We start from the raw sequence: 16,577 nt of genomic DNA, 5'->3' as shown, positions 1-16,577 counted from the left end.
CTCATTATTACACAAGCTACTCACTCGATGGATAATTAATTATCATCCGTCGGGACTATATTGAGTCATCCGTCGGGACTATATTCCTTATCCGTCGAGTGCTACATTTTTCACTAAATAAAATCTACTAAGGTATTTTGTTAATGAAATCATCAAGTACACAACATATTCACAACAATCTCCCCCAATTTATGTCTACTGGAATTGTAGCCATAAATTAAGAGAAACTTGATGATGACAAAACACCCTAAAAAATATAACTTAAAAGTAAGTAGATAAAACTGTAAAGTGCTTCAAATAACAAAATGCACAAAGATTAGCTCACAGTCATTTTCAAGGTGCTCCTCTAGCCTGAGCAGATTAATCTAATTCCTTGAAGGTCTGGATCTCTTTCCAACCTTTCTGTTGGTTTCTTCTATCTGATTTTGGAGCTGTCTGTGGAATTCAAGTTCATCAGATTCTGAGAGATTTAGCTTTTCTTGCATCTCCAAAAGAGTCTCATTGCTAGAGATGCTCAATTAGTCTTCTAATCTGAAAAATCTTCTAACTCATTTGTCATCCATGAACTCCATCAGCCAGTAGGGCCTTAGATACACTCTACTTCATGTGTAAGGAATAGTTAGAATCTTTGGGAGTGCATCTTTAGCTCTAATACTCCTCAGTTCTTCAATCTTCTTTAGAACCAGTCTTCTTGCAGTTACATTGAAACCAAAATTCTTCTTGAAAGATGAATAAACTTTTATCAGCACATATTGGCTTTCTTGAAGGATCCTGTGAAGTGGCCATTAAATCTCCTTTCCTCTCTTGTACTTGAAAACTAACCTTTCAGGTAGATTCCTGTAGGCATCAATCCCTCTAACTTCTTCCAGTTCATCTAGATAGAGGTTTAGGTTAGAGAATTCCTTGATGTCACATAAGTACAAGTAATTTCCCTTATTGATTTTGGATTGAGCTTTGGCTAGAGATTTGGATTTGAGAGGTGACAGCTTCACTTTCTTGACTGCTCTTGACTTTGTTCTCTTTGGCTTATTAAGGATTGGCAAATTGAAGTTAGGAATTGGTAGACTTTCCCAGTCTATTGGTTCATCCTTAGGCACAATAGGTTCACCATGAATGTTCTTGTAAGGATCCACCACCTTAATGTCTTCAAATACCACTGAGGGTTTTGATGCTTGAGTTGTAGTTGGATTGAATTCCTTAGGAAATTGATCCTCCAATTCCTTACCAACAAAGTTCAATTTCCTTTTGGTTCTTTTGGCCAATTCCTTGTATCTTTGGGATTTCTTCTGTTGTCTTTCAACTTGCTTCTTTGGATCTTGAGATTCAGTGATTTCAGATGGCTGAGCAAGAATTTTTTGTGTTGGTTTCACAGCTTGTAGCTTGGCCAAGATAGCAGCTTGCTCTTTCTTTTGTTTAGCATTTTTAGCATCTAGAGCATCTTGCTTCTTTTCTTGCTTCAATCTTGCCTTTTTTTCTCTCTTTGCTTTAGCAAATTGAGGATGTCCATCCACCACACAAATTTCTTTACCATTCCTGAAAACTTTAGCAATTCTCCTTTTTAAAGCTGAATCAGCTGGATCCTTATAGAAGGCAATGTATCTTAACAACAATTTCTTCTCATCAGGCTTTGGTGTCTCATACACTGTATCCAAAGGGTTCTTTAGTGATGATTTTGGATAGTTCACCCTTGGCTTCAAAAGTACTTCAGCCTTTGGAGACTTGATGCAGGATGGCTGTAATGCCCTCCAAACCCGGGTCAGAAGTTTGGGGCCCACAACACACACCATATTAAACCTGTTATAAATATAATAATATATACGTATGCAATGACCCTACTTACCATAATCCACGGATCGAAACAGTTTAAAGTATGTCCACAAGCCACAATCTTATTTATTACACAAACATACCAAAACCCAGTTTATTTATCTTATATTGGAAGTTTTAACTTTGTTACAAACTATAAACACAACCAAACCACACATCCTCTGCTAGCCTACTCCAATTCAACCTGGATACCTAGCTCGCATACTCGTCTGGGGATCCTCGCTACCATCAGTTTCCTTTTTCACTGGAAAATAATATAAACAGTTTTGCAAGAGTGAGCTAACAAGCTCAGCAAGTCACAATGACAGTAACTGAGATGAATAATGATCAACTGAAATGATATAAGGAATCAAGTTTACTGATAAGCAATGATTAGAATTGGATATTCACTTTTATTTTTAAAAAAACAAGGTTAGGCTGCTGATCAGTCACGCACTAACCCCGAGCAAGGCTCCCAGCTTGCTCTATATACTGGATCCAAGGCACGCATTGGCCTATTATGACCACGAATCTGTTCTGACCAAGAATCTGGTCCATATTTATAAAACCATCCAATTCTAAAAAATTCAATACGATAACCAATATAAATCAATAGGCTGAATCTTAAACAATATTTATCTGGAAGCATAGGGTGATTCACAATACCATGAAGGCATAACAGGGAATTCGAAAAGATTAGCTTTCCTTCAAGGAAAGGTTCAGAAAGTAGAAGATCAAGGGTTCAATGGTTCCAAGAATTGGTTTTTTGATAAACAAGGAATAAGGGTTGGTATGTTAAGAAACTCAATATCAGAATCAGTATGTGGTAGATATGTATTTGTGGAGTAGTATCATATGTGTATGGCTGGTATCTGGGAATTCAACAATCAACGGTTTATGAAGAAACGGGCTTATGGCTCAAGATCAATAAAAATCAGGGTTTAGGTTTAAGTATTCCAAAGTACTTGCATTATAGAATAATAACTGTTTAAAGTAATTGCATCATAACGAAGAACGTTCTAAAATACTTGCAATAATCAAGAGGGAAAGAAACACTTGCCTTATTAATTCGCTTTCACCTTTACTAGCACGTAAGATATTCAATTAAAATAATTAATCAAAGAAGATTCAGGGTTAAAATGATGTTCCAGGTATTTGTTACGAATTTTTAAACATTTTTCAGAATTGAAACGGGACTCCGAATCATTTTATAATTAAATAATAGGGTTCGAACACCCGAGTCTGGCTTTAAAATAATTTTATAATAATTATCGAGACTTGAAAATAATTTAAAATAATACTTTAAAGCTCGAAACTATTTTTCGGATTTTTTAAATCAATTTTAAATAATTAAATCTAATTATTAAATTAATTAAAATTAATTAAATTAATTAATTAATTAATTATAGATTAATTGATTAATTAAAATAATTAAAAACTAATTAAAATTAATTAATAAAATAATTTTGATTTATTTTTTTAATAAATAGATAATTAAAATAATTTTCTAAATTTAAAATAGTTAAATAACTGATTTTTCTGATTTTTAAAATAATAAAATATCATTTTTAAAATAAAACTAAACAGAAATCAAATTTTTGTGGGTTTTTAAAACTACAGGGTTGGAAATGCAAATATGAGAAAAGAACGATTGCTAAATTATAATTTAGCCATCGTCTTCCTCCCTCATTCGCCGGCGACGGGCGGGGAAGCCATTAACGGCGACCCTCCGCCGTCTGAAGCTTTCCAGCGACTCCAGAAACTGCCTAGAAATGTATCAAAATGACATGGAACGATGCTCTTGCTTCTAGGGATCCATATGTGGTGTCAAAACCATCGAACAATCGACGAATCGAACATGAAATTCATTTGAAAATCCCGCCGCCGTCCGCCTTCGATTTTCCGGCCAATACCAACGAAGGATCGTCTGTTCTCTATATATTCATCAATAAATTCATCTTCTCACGATCTACAACCTTGTATAATCAATTTTAACTAATAATCTTTGAATCAGAAACTCCTAAATTTCGATTAAGAACATTCAAAGCTATGAACGCTAATTTACAATCCGAGAATCAAACTCAAATTTAACCATGTTATTGAACTCAGTTTTTGACATATAATATACCAAATTGACCAGGAAGAAAAGATCTACACGATTATGCCATCACATCATATCAAAAACATCAAGAACAAAAATTCATAATTTAATCCATAATAAATTTGAATTAAAATAATTAAATCAGAAAAATACCTTGATTTCTGTAGTGAATTTGATGATGGATTTAGAAAGTATATTTCAAGAGCTTCGATTCGGTATATAGCATGCTTCGTTTTTAGGTTTGATTTTCAAGAACGTGATGAAATTTCGGGATTTTCTCTGTAAATTTTCTGTTTCGACTGTCTGATTGTGATTATACGACGAAAATAAAATAATAAAAGGTCTATTTGTATTTATGGAATATTGGTTCATTCTGGATCATTTTGGATCGTTAAATTAGTTACTTAGCCACTAAGTAATTGCAAAAATGATCTGATTTATTACCTGTATTGGATAATTATCCTAACCGGGCTTTTTGTAAAATACTTTATACGAAAATAATATAATATTATCCCGTCTTTCGAAAATACGGGTTTTGTTGATTCACTGACATGATTATCGTATCAAAGATCTTGCGCCGGGCCGCACACGGGTCAAACCGTAATCCGGATCGAAAAAGTCAAAACATGAAAAATGTCCAGAACGATCATATTAGGTTAGGAAAGAGTTTTCGGAAGAGTTTTAGGTTGTAAAAATGTAAAAACGGTTGAGGTTTGGCGATTCCCGGCTTTATAAAATAATTTTGTAATTATTCAGAAAATAATTAATAAATTCATAAATCAATATAAAATCATATAATATTCCAAAAATTACCAGAAAAAATCCTTAATTATCTATATTTTATTCTGGATATAATAAAATTAACACACTCACATTTTATCACACATGTACATCTAAATATTATTATCAATAAGCAGATAATTCACCAAAATTTACATAATAATTACATAAAAATAATTTATTGATAAAATAATTACATGGGATATCCCGGATATTACATCCTCCCCCCCTTAAAAGGATTCTGTCCTCAGAACCTCCTAAGCAAACAAGTGAGGGTATTTTTCTCGTATATCACTTTCTAGTTCCCAGGTAGACTCTTCAACCTTTGGGTTTCTCCACAATACATTTACTAACTTTACAACTTTATTCCTCAATATCTTTTCTCTCTTTTCTAGAATCTCTATCGGATTCTCTACATATGATAAATCTGCCTGAAGTTCTACCGGCTCATACTCAATTACATGCTTAGAATCTGGATTATATTTCTTAAGCATTGATACGTGAAAAACATTATGAATATGCTCCATGTGTGGGAGTAATGCCAATTCGTAAGCTACCTTGCCGACATGTTTTAAAATTTCAAAAGGTCCGACGTATCTAGGACTCAGCTTTCCCTTCTTTCCAAATCCAGTCAATCCTTTCCACAGTGACACTTTTCATAACACTAGATCTCCTTCTTCAAATTCCATATCTTTTCGGGATTGATCTGCATACTTCCTTTGACGATCCCGTGCTGTAATTAGCCTTTTCTGGATAACTTCCACAACCGCTTTTATCTGTTGCACCAATTCAGGTCCAAGTATTTTGCGTTCTCCGACTTCGTCCCAATATACTGGTGATCGACATTTACATCCATAAAGAGCTTCATAGGGAGACATTACGATACTGGCATGATAACTATTATTGTAAGAAAACTCTACTAAGGGTAAATGCTCATCCCAACTGCCTTTGAAATCAATGGCACAAACACATAACATATCTTCAATTGTTTGGATCGTTCTCTCGCTTTGGTCGTCCGTATGTGGATGATAAGCCGTGCTCATACTTAACTTAGTTCCCAAACATTCTTGGAAACTTTTCCAAAATCTGGAATTGAATCGCGGATCCTGATCAGACACGATAGACACGGGGACTCCATGACGTATTACTATTTCCTTCAGATACATGTGAATCAACTTAACTAGTGAGAATCTTTCATTGATAGGCAAGAAATGCGCTGATTTGGTTAGTCTGTCCACTATAACCCAAATAGCATCATGGTTCGCTTTCGTCCTCGGTAAGCCAACTATAATATCCATAGCAATGTGCTCCTACTTCCACTCTGGGATCTCTAGTGGCTATAATAATCCACTCGGCCTCTGGTGCTCCGCCTTAACCCTTTGACATGTGTAACATTTGTTAACCCATTCCGCAATTTCTCTCTTCATGTCTGGCCACCAATAATTTTCTTTTAAATCTCTGTACATCTTGGTACTTCCCGAATGAATGGAATACCTTGAGTTGTGAGCTTCTTGTAAAATTTCATTCTTTAATTCCGCCACTAGTGGTATCCAAATTCTGGATGAAAATCGGAGAATACCTTGATCGTCCTTCTGAGTGCATAATTCTTCTCCAACCAATCGATTGATATCCTGATCCATTATTTCCTCTTGGCACTTTCTTATCTTCTCTAACAATTCTGGTTGAAAAGTCATACTATACATCTTTGCTTCATCAGGTTTGCGAATTATGACTTCCAAGTCCAACTTCTGATATTCTTCATATAATTCTCCAGGGATCGTCAACATGTTCGGTCTTTCTTTTCTGTTTAATGCATCTGCCACCACATTCGCTTTTCCTGGATGATAGTTAATCGTGCAATCATAGTCTTTGATCAACTCCAATCATCTCCTCTGTCTCATGTTAAGCTCCTTTTGCGTGAATATAAACTTCAAGCTCTTATGATCCATATAAATTTTGCATCTTTCTCCATATAAGTAATGTCTCCAAATCTTTAAGGCGAATACTATCGCTGCTAGTTCCAAGTCATGAGTAGGATACTTCTGCTCATGAGGTTTTAGTTGTCTTGACGCATACGCAATGACTTTATCATGCTGCATCAAAACACAACCTAATCCCTTATGAGAAGCATCACTATATATTACGATATTTCCTTGATCATCTGGAAGTGATAAAACAGGTGCCATGATCAGTCTCTTCTTTAATTCTTGGAAACTTTCTTCGCATTTCTCGTTCCATATAAACTTCTCACTTTTCCTGGTAAGCTTTGTCAAAGGTGTTGCAATCTTCGAGAAATCTTGAACAAATCTTCGATAATATCCTGCTAATCCCAAGAAACTTCTCACTTCCGTTGGTGTTTTTGGCCTTTCCCAATTCGTAATAGCTTCGATCTTTGCTGGGTCCACTTTGATTCCTTCATAACTCACTACGTGCCCTAAGAATTGAACTTCTTGTAACCAGAATTCACACTTCAAAAACTTTGCATATAACTTCTTCCATCTCAAAATTTCCAAAGCTGTCCTTAGGTGCTCCGCATGATCTTCCGTTGACTTTGAGTAAATCAAAATATCATCGATAAACACAATGACAAACTTGTCTAGATATTCCTTGAAAATTCTGTTCATCAAGTCCATAAATGCTGCTGGGGCATTGGTCAATCCAAAAGACATCACTAAGAATTCATAATGACCGTACCTTGTTCTGAAAGCCGTCTTTGGTATATCTTCAGGTTTGATCTTTAATTGATGATATCCAGATCTCAAATCAATTTTAGAGAAATACTTAGCTCCTTTCAGCTGGTCAAACAAATCGTCAATTCGAGGTAACAGATATTTATTCTTAATCGTAAGCTTATTGAGTTCCCGATAGTTGATGCACAACCTCATGCTTCCGTCTTTCTTCTTGACAAATAATACCGGTGCACCCCATAGAGATACACTGGGTCGAATTACTCCTTTCTCCAATAGTTCTTGCAATTGCTTTGCCAACTCCTTCATTTCAACAGGCGCCATTCTATACGGGGCCTTAGGTACGGCGACCGTTCCAGGTGCTAAGTCGATTACAAATTCGATCTCTCTATCTGGAGGAAGTCCTGGTAGTTCGTCTGGAAATACGTCTGGAAATTCATTTACCCCAGGAATATCTTCCAGTTTTGCTGACTCCTGACTTTTATCTATCACATATGCAATGAGGTGCTCGCATCCTTGTCGTAATAACTTCTTAGCTTGAATTATCGTCAAAAACTTCTTCGCTTGCCTCTGGCCTCTAAACATCACCACTCCCTCGTCTGGCATCTTCAATATTACTTTCTTATTATGACAGTCTATCTGAGCATCATGCTTAGATAGCCAATCCATTCCTAAAATAACGTCAAACTCTCCTAACATAAAGGGCATCAAGTCAACATCAAACTTACGACCAGTAATCTCAATCTCACAGCTTCTATACACTTGGTTAATAGATACACGCTCCTGATTTGCTAACTCTACCATCATAATCTCACTTAACAATTCAACTGGACAATTCAATTTATCAACAAAAGCTTGAGAAATAAATGATCGAGTTGCTCTCGAATCTACTAGCACTTTAGCACATAAGGAATTCACAGTAAGCGTACCTGCCACAGCATCAGTATCCACGATAGCATCCTTCACAGACATGTCATAAACTCTAGCTCTGGGAGGTTCATTTACTGTTGGACTAGCTCCCATGATTCGCAGTGTATTATTGACTGGAACTGGTACCTTGCAATATCTTTCTATGTGTCCTGGCTTTTCGCACTTGAAACAGGTATACCCAATTGCTAGAACTTTGCCTGCCTGATTCCTGGTAGGCTGATCCCTGTTGGCTGGCTCCTTGGATGGCTGATTATGGCACTCCCTTGAGTAGTGCCCCCTCTGGTTGCATCTGTAGCATACCACATTCAACTTGTTACAAACTCATCCATGCTTCTTTCCACAGACTTGACAATCTGGTAGAGCTGGCCTCTGCTGGGTTGGTTGATTCCCCATGACTGGGCGGTTACCTTGGCCTCCGTTGCCTGGATTTTGTCTATTAAAATTTCTTCCGGGCTGGAACTTGCCCTTCCTCTGATTAAAATTTGGAAACTTCCCTGCTTGAGATTGTCCTTCACCTCCTTCAAACTTCCTCTTCTTACCTTCCTTCTCTTTTTGGGACATTTCACTTTCTGTCTCCGCCATCATAGCTTTCTACACAACTCCCGCATACGTGTCCAATTCAAATATGGCCACCTTCCCACGAATCCATGGCTTGAGTCCTTGCTGAAACCTCTTAGCCTTCTTCCTATCAGTGTCCATATAGGATGGCACAAACCTGGACAACTCTTCAAACTTGCTTTCGTAATCTGTCACTGACATACTCCCCTGCTTTAACTCCAGAAATTTCAACTCCATTTGGTCCTGGACAAATTGAGGAAAATACTTCTCGAGAAACAACTCCTCGAATCTCTCCCACGCAACATCATCAATACCCTCCAACACTTTAACAGTTTCCCACCAGTAGGTGGCTTCATTCTTCAGATAGTAGCTTGCAAATTCAGTCTTTTGCTCCTCTTTTACCTTGACCAAGGCAAATTCCTTCTCAATATCCTTCAACCAGACCCTTGCCTCAATCGGATCTGCAGAACCCTTAAACTCTGGTGGATTCACCACCTGAAAGGTCTTAAAGGTTACCCGAGGGTTAGTCTGTCTCTGTTGCTGTTGAGTCAGATGGAGTGTCTGTTGGGCCAAGATCTGAAGAATCTGGGCCCCAGTTGGGTCTACGGGACCTGGGTTGGCATTCTGGTTGTTGCTGTCTTGGGTGTTGTTGTTGTTATTGTTGTTGTTGTTTCCTTCATTCTGGTTGGTAGAACGGGTATTTCTTCTGTTAGACATTTTCTGTAAAGAATCAAATAATTTATTTAGCCCTTAAAACATACTCCTTTTTATGGAAAAGATTTGGTAAAAATAGAAATATCTCTTTTTGAAAACATTTTCAATCAATGAACTAATTAAATTGCATGCTTCTTTACAGAATGTAAACAGTTAAGGGAAAGGGTACATGTTATCACAAAAGTTCATATCTGGTGCAGTTAGATAAAACAGGTATAGTAAAGTAGATGACTGATAAGTGGCATTTTATACCACTTAGAATGTCTTATAATGGCTTGAATTGGTGTCTTGAAATCAAGTATTTTGTGTATTTGATGCATTTTTCTAGTGTTTGTGCATTTCAGGGTATTAATTGCATTTCGGGAGAGATTTCATCAATAATAAGCCTTGGAATGTGTTTGGAAATGCAAGCGGGAAGATAGGAGCAGATTGCAGCGAAGAAACGGGAGAAAAACAGAGCAATTTCCAGCAGGAAGCTGAGCGCCCGCTCAGCTCTACTGAGCGACCGCTCAAAAATGCTGAGCGGCCGCTCAGGGAGGAAAATTAGAATAATTATTTTGGACTCCTAGTTCTGTTTAACTTCCAACTTTTGAGTTAGCTGGGTATTATGGGACTCCTATATAAGTAGTTCTCAGAGACGTTTCACACAGGTTGGATCGTAGTGTTAATCGAAGAGCGAGGAGATAAGGAAGAAGACCGTTTTAGCACACCGCAACGAAGAGGAAGCATATTTTCTTGTGATTCTTTATTTTTGTTGTAACATTGGGTGCTAGTTTTCTTTACTTTGAACCTATTTACTCTTGTGACGTACTCTGGTTTAATTTAAGTAGTTTTAGTTATTATTCTTGTGTGTTATTATCATGTTTTCATATGAACCCATGTCACACCCCCAACTTAACAAACAAAATAAATATAACTATTACAATATTTAGAAGAAAGTAAACATAACCGAATCCAAGATCTTACAGTTTAGGGTTTGGAACAGCCTAACACTACCATCTATTACAACTGATTTTAATATCGAGTCCTCACACAAAACTATCTCTTATTCTACCTGAGCTCGGACATACACATCAGCGTCACAGGTCTTACGTGCTGTCTGCTTAAATCTAACCATAGCTGCTAGCTGTAATATCAGGGTAAAGCAAGGAGTGAGCCAAATGCTCAACAAGTGCTAATCAATACGATACAAAACATAAATCGAGATATATATTAAAGAATGACAATGCGAAGACTTAACCAATAATAACAAGAGATAAAACTTTGGGTGATGGCATCATTTGCTTGTATCAAAACATTTTCAAAATTATATCTTAATCAAAATCATTTTATGACGCTACGGATTACAGCCGGTGATCAGCCGCGAAGTAATCCCAAACCTCGCTGGGTTCTAAAACATTAATGGGATCCCTAGGTAACTTTTAAGCCTACAATATAAGTGTGGAAAGGACTCGCGTCTCAGTCCAGATCCACTATTCCAGAAAACATTTATCCCCCTTTGGGACTGAAAATCCACATTTTAATCATTTCAAAAACTGATGCCGATTTATAACAAAATCTCTGAAGTAGTAAATATTTTTATCAAGGGATTATAGATCAAGTTAAAACACTGGAAATATGTCACAAAATCTCAAAGCCATGATCCACTAGACTTTACTCTATTAGGGTAACTGAAAGGGTTCCATATACAAGAACTTGGACAAGGAAATTTAGCAAGGCTATTGGATATTATGAAAGAGTAATGCCAAACTAGGCTTAAAGCAATGGTTTTCGACAAGGTACAAGTTCTAGAACATCAAGAAGATAAGCTAAGGGTGTTAGGGTATGAAGAAATGATCTTTAGCTCAAGGTATATCAGGATTGTCAAACTTTAGGGTAAGAAAGAGGGGTATCAATCAATTATGGACAACTTTGATGAATATCTGGCTTTTAGGTATCAAGGTAAAGTTTCTATAGGGATTCAAGCATTAGGGTGAGATATCAATACTTTAGGAATCATTAGCATGATAATCAAGAGGACCAATCAAGTATTATAACAACTCCTTATTTTATCAAGGCATTCCAATTACTTTACCATACTATCGTGATAAGACTTTTGATCTACTCGCAATACGTACTTGAGGGTTCATGGCATTTCTATATAATTCAAAGATAAACTTAAGAATCGCTTGGTTCAAATATAACAAAATGACTCAGGATAATCGCATCAATATATATGACTTAAATGTTACACGTAGTGAATACGAAAGACAGGTTGAATCACTTGCACAATATAAGTTTACTAGGGAAGGACACTTGCCTTGAGAAAGGCTGGTCTGGTCTAGCTGGTAGGAGCAACTGGAAGCTTCACTCGACCCTTATGGCAAGTGTACCCTCGTCTCGAGATCCTACACAATTAATAATAACCTAATTATATTATACTCTCACCAACTCAACCTATTTACAACCCGAAATTAAACACAAATGGTACTTAGGCCTATATGCACGCAATTTATATTCACCTTATAAATATAATTGTACACATAGACACATATACTCACATATCATATTTTAATACCAAATAATATCACACACACCAAAATGCAACACTAGGCTTGGATGATCTCGATCCCCAACTTAAGTCACTGGGTCGCTAAACTAGACAAAGTTTCCAAATTTTGGCTTTCTTACTCAATGTGCCTTTACTTAAGTATCCAAAACCTATTAACCCTCACTTGGGCCTTTCACTCTAATGGCTTTATAATATCTTACAACCATAGTGGTCAACCTATATCTCACTCCTAAGTGTTCTAAAACTTTGTGATAAGTGAAAGTGCTCACTGGAGTAAATTTCAGAATGACATCTATGGTTTCTTGAGTGCATTAGACACTCTTAAACTACAAGTTTTCCTCCAAAACTTCTACACTAGAATTTTCTTACCATAAGGCATCTCCAAAACTTGATGTGGCTCAAGGGTCTAGCTTGGGCCTCCTTGGGCCTAAGCTTAAAGTCCATGGTTCCCCTGTTTTTCTGGGCAGAAAATGCCCTGACTTGAACTAACTTGTGACACATGGTTCTAACTCAAATCCTATGAACTATGGTTGGAAAAACTCCTCTGACATTCCCTCTAACTAAGGCCCAACAGGGCCTAAAGAGGGCCTACCCATGACATGGTAAAAACTTCCTATTTCTAAGTTGCAACAAAACTGTCCCCTGCTGGACAGATTTTGTGATTCCACTTGTACACCTAACCAAACGACTTGCAAACCTCCAACCAACACCTAAAACCTTTTATATACTCCTAATTCTAGCTTCTGGTGGCTTGGGCCTCAAAGTGCACAACAATGACATGGTCAAAACTCACTCTAAACCTCAGGGTACTAAACTGATTTTCTGCAGAAACTAATACTCTCCTTTCTCCAAGGTTTTTACTTAACAAACTCAACCAATAACAACCAAAAACCCAAGCCAAACCTCAACTAAGGTGTTCTACTGAACTAACTCCCTTACACTCAAAATAATCTTGGTGGAGATCATCCTTACCTAAGGTGCAACATAGAAAAACAAAGGAAATCACATTACACAATTTACAAGTCATCAGGTTTTTGAAAACAACAAGTTGTATATTTTTTTATAAAATATATACGAATTATTACCACATATCAAGGAACACTAATCAAGATTAATATCTTATCCCTACTGAAATTAAAGCTTACTAACAAAATTATTCCAAATGATCAAAAACTTCCAAAGTTCCAAGAGAAACCTACATGTATGCTTGACTTCGAGTCTTATAACCCAAAACAACATACTTTCCAAATATATTTTACCATGAAATCGACATGCAAGCCTAGCATAAGCTATAAATAGATGATCACTTAGCATGCAAAGGATTTATAAAGTTTTTGATACAAAATTTATGTTATCACTACCAAAAACACATAGAAATGGAACAAGGCAACAAGAATAATCTCAAGAACCATTCATTCGGCTCCCTCAAGGTCATGTCCGAATGAAGTGGAAGGGAAATGACCATTTAACATCAAGAGTCTCTTTCTCATGACTTGGCATTTCACCATTCCTTGTAGCTCTCTCAAAAACAACCTTAAATCCATAAGAATCAAGATTATACTTTGAGTTCCAACTAAAACTTTGACATGCAAACTCAAAACTTAAACTTTTCACTCAAAACTCTTCGAATTATACATGATATATGAAGTAATATGTTATTCCCAGTGGACTAACAATGAGATTTACAGAAGGGGGGTTGAATGTAAATCTCAAAACTTTTTCAAGTTTTGAGCAGTTTTTAAGGCTAAGCGTTTCTGAGAACAAGTGTGTGTGAATTGCTTGAAGCCAATACAGACAGATATATATTCAAACACAAATGTAAAGAACACAGAGAACTTAAAAACTTTTCTGGTGGATTTGTTGTTCCACCAGAGATGTGTTATTTCAGAAAATCTGTGATTCAAAGAATTAAATCACAGCTGCTTCCTAGTACAAACTAGATGATTTTCTCTCTGAATTTTTCTAAACAGCTCTGGAAAATTCATAGCTAATTACTAGCTGCTACTTGGTTTATATATATCACCAAGTTTACAAGTGAAGACAAAACTGTAAAATACAATTAAAAAGGCTCTTCACATGTTTCTTCTTCATTTCTCTATCCAATGCAATCTAGGATAATCTGTGAATCTTTGAATACTTCCTTGTTTGCACCAGAATGGAAATGCTGCATTTTCTTGATTCCTCCAAGAGGCTTCCATATTCCAGTTTGTCTCTGTCAACCCATGTGCCTCTGTCAGCTTATGAATTGTCACTATCAACTGCTAATGAACTAAGCATCCATTGAAGCTTTCATCCATTGATACCTTATCCTTTGAGGCTTTATCCGTTGGAGCTTTATCCGTTGATGCATTATCAATTGAAGTCTTTATCCATTGAAGCACTTATCCGTTGATGGATATTATCCGTTGAAGCATTAGAGACATCCGTTGAAGCTTTGTTTCTTATCCGTTGAAGGTCTTCAATATCAGTTGATACTTCTTCACTTATACAAAATTACAAGGCATGAAATATTTATAATTAGCCCTCCTATTTGCATATCCACTAGTAGTCAACATGACTGATACTTTCCTACAACATTTAAGAATTACAACTTGAATCCAGAGAATGAAATGTGCTACAATACTAAACTTATTGTTAAGTAAAGCTACTCCTTCAACGGATAGCCAAGATGGTCTTATCCGTTGAGGCTACAAACACTAGATTTCTACTTAAGTGTTTTGTTTAACTTATCATCAAACTAATACACATATTCCTAACAATCTCCCCCTATTTATGTCTACTAGAACTGTCGGCATAAATTTGGGTTTAGCTTGATGATAACAAAACACTTGACAAATATGTAAATTGTAATAAAGCAGAAATTCAAAAGTGCTGCAAAAATGTGTATGCTGAGATGGAATTGAAGAATTACATTATTTCCAAGGGTGCTCCTTTAGCCTGAGCAGATTAATTTCTTTTCATTCGATCCCTTGTTTTATTCCCTAGCCTCCTGTCATTCTCCTCTATTTGAAGTTGAAGTTGTCTGTAGAATTCAGCTTCATCTTCTTCATTGATGTCCAACTTAGATTGCATATCCTTGAGAGTTTCATTACTGGCAATCTTGAGCTGATCTTCAATTCTGAAAAATCTTCTGACTCCTTTGTTGTCTCTGAACTCCATCAACCAATGAGGTGATTTGTGAACTGTAATTCCTCTTTCTTGAATGAGTAATGTTCTAGGCAAGGCATTGGGCTCCCTCCAAGTTTTCCTTATGTTGGCAATCTTGTTGAGAATCTCAGTCTTGGCAGTCCTGGTAAAGCCAGAATCCCTTTGTATGGCTGAGTAGACTCTAATCAAGGTAGAGTAGCCTTCATTCAGAATTCTGTAAAGAGGCCAAGTTATTTCCCCATCTCCTTTGTATTTGAACACTAGTCTTTCTGGTAGCTGTCTGTAGGCAGCTATTCCCCTTACTTCCTCCAGCTCATCCAGATAGAGTTCAATGTCTGAAAATTCTTTTATGTCACAGATGTGAACATAATCATCCTTAGAGGCTTGAGGCTTAGGCTTAGGCTTAGGCTTCTGTGTGAATTTGATTGAGGCTTTAAAGGGTGTTGATTTGATTCTTCTTTTCTGCTTCTTTGATGGTGGAGAAGAGGTTAAGAAGGTGGGCAATTTGATGGTGTCCCAATCAATTGGTTCCTCCTTGGGAATGATTGTTTTACCATGAATGTTCATGAAGGGGTCAGGCACAATGGGTTCAGGAATAGAAGGTAGTGGTTTGGATTTTGATTGAGTTTCTTCAGTCTTATCTACCATCTTTCTCTTTGCATTGGCCTTCTTTCTGTTCCCTTTCTGCCATTCTTCTTTTTCCTTACTTCTCTCTTCCATATCAGTATCAACCATGTCCCCCATAGCTTCATCTTCACTTTTGTCTTCAATTTCTTTCTGTTCTTCAGCCTGACTTGACTTTAGCTATTTTTCAAGCTTTGCTTGTACTCTTTTGTCAGCCTTTAGCTGTTTGGCTTCTTCCTTCAACCTTCTGGTTTCTTCCCTCTCGGCTATTGAGAATTTGGGATGTCCTTGCATCACATATATGCTCTTTCCCTCTCTGAAGATAATAACCATGTTCCTCCTTACAGCCACATCCATGGTCTCTTTGTGCTTTGTGATACTTCTACCCAAAAGTTTGTCTTCATCAGGCTTTGGAAGAGGAAAATCCACTCCTTTCATCTGAGCAAGGCTTAGAGGATTCTTTGTAGAGTCCTTATTGGATCTGTTGTTGGGCTTGAGAACCATAGATTTTAGATTCTTGGAAGAAGTCTCTCCAACCTTATTCCTCCCTACTGGCTTGAGCTCCATAATAATTGATTCCACTTTTGTGCTATGCTTCACAGATTATGATTGAGAAGTTGTAGAACCAAAACTTTGTTGCATCTTTTCATCAATCTTCTTCCTTTTCTCTTGACTTGCA

This window comes from Apium graveolens, chromosome 9 (genome assembly GCF_009905375.1).
Source record: "Apium graveolens cultivar Ventura chromosome 9, ASM990537v1, whole genome shotgun sequence".
Classification (NCBI taxonomy): Eukaryota; Viridiplantae; Streptophyta; class Magnoliopsida; order Apiales; family Apiaceae; genus Apium; species Apium graveolens.
The sequence above is the reverse complement of the archived record's forward strand: the minus strand, read 5'-3'. Positions refer to the sequence as shown.